At 44.9% G+C, this 1,380-nt stretch overlaps 1 pseudogene; it reads right to left on the bottom strand.

Moving 5' to 3' along the window:
- Positions 1–764: 764 nt before the first annotated feature.
- On the bottom strand, positions 765–1,169 carry LOC128591352 (NADH dehydrogenase [ubiquinone] 1 beta subcomplex subunit 4-like; annotated as a pseudogene).
- Between the last annotated feature and the right edge of the window lie 211 nt (positions 1,170–1,380).

The following is a 1,380-nucleotide window of genomic DNA, read 5'->3' as shown; positions in this document are numbered from 1 at the left end:
TTGGTTTCAGTTTTTGGCCAGAGCCAGGTTTGAACCCACCACCTCCATTATATGGGGCCAGGTCCCTACTCCTTGAGCCACAGGCACCGCCCCCCAGTACTGTCTTTTTCATCAAAATAAAAACAATCTAATCTCTGAACTTAAGAATGAAAAAAAACTCAAGCCTTTACCAACATCACTGGTTATTGTTGAAAAGTAGAACTGGTCCAGAAGCTGCCATGTGAAAGTTTTGCTGTGGCTGTAGCACAGTGGTTACAGCGCTGGCCACATACACCGAGGCTGGCGGGTTTGAACCCTGTCTGGGCCAGCTAAAAACAACAACTGCAACCAAAAAATAGCGAGGCCATTATGGCGGGCGCCTGTAGTCCCAGCTACTTGTGAAGCTGAGGCAAGAGAATCGCTTAAGCCCAAGAATTTGAGGTTCCCAAGAATTTGAGGTTGCTGTGAGCTGTGATGCCACAGCGCTCTACTGAGGGCGACAACTTGAGACTCTGTCTCAAAAAAGACAAAAAACGTTTTGCCGCTTAGCACACTAGGACTCAAGTATGTGTACAGCCCCGTTGCCCATAGCTGCTTCCATTGATAGGGCTGGTAGTTACTTAGCATCTCTCTCCTGGGCTGAATACACGTATTCAGCTGTTATTGCATATCATTTCCTTGTCATGTTATTTAATACATTTCCACAATTTATTATGCTTTGTTGGATGCAATCTTCGTTGGAAGATTTATTTAAGAAAGAATATATCCAGTCATCATTGCCAGACTTAATATGTAATGTTAAATGTTTGATCGAATTTTCCTTGCGGGATGAGTTTTTCCTTCCTATCCCTGATAGTTTTGAAAACATAATATCAGAAGTTGAGGGGCCCAATTCCAACCACAGCTCCTAACAATGAGTTCTTGGGAGTGGGTCTAAAATTGGGGTAGACATGTGTTGATCTTGCAGAGGTCCAACGAATCAAGACCGGATCTTCGATGAGTCCTGGGCGGTTGGGGGTCATTGCACTGAAGCAACTTAAGCGGGGCTCTTACAGCTAACAGCTCCGCTTGCACCTTCCGGGTTTCCGGAGATACTGGTATTGGGCTGGGTCGAGGGTTTGGGGCAGGGTGTCAAGGAGAGACAGAACGTACTTCGGGAACGACTTTGGAGGCGACAGCAGGTTCAACATCTTGGCGTGCCACCAGTCAACAAATACATTTTTAAGAACGTAACAGCATACCATTACTCAGGATTGTTGGCATTATCAGAGATAAGTTAATTTGTGCCCTAGGACGATGATTATAAATTTGGCTAAGTCATTTCCAGTGATGGATATTATCCCCCAAAGGATGTTTCCATCTTCTTAACTTGGTATCAGTCTGCCAAATCTCTGCTGACTA

The sequence above is a fragment of the Nycticebus coucang genome, chromosome 8 (assembly GCF_027406575.1).
Source record: "Nycticebus coucang isolate mNycCou1 chromosome 8, mNycCou1.pri, whole genome shotgun sequence".
NCBI classification, from domain to species: Eukaryota; Metazoa; Chordata; class Mammalia; order Primates; family Lorisidae; genus Nycticebus; species Nycticebus coucang.
The sequence above is the reverse complement of the archived record's forward strand: the minus strand, read 5'-3'. Positions and strand labels throughout refer to the sequence as shown.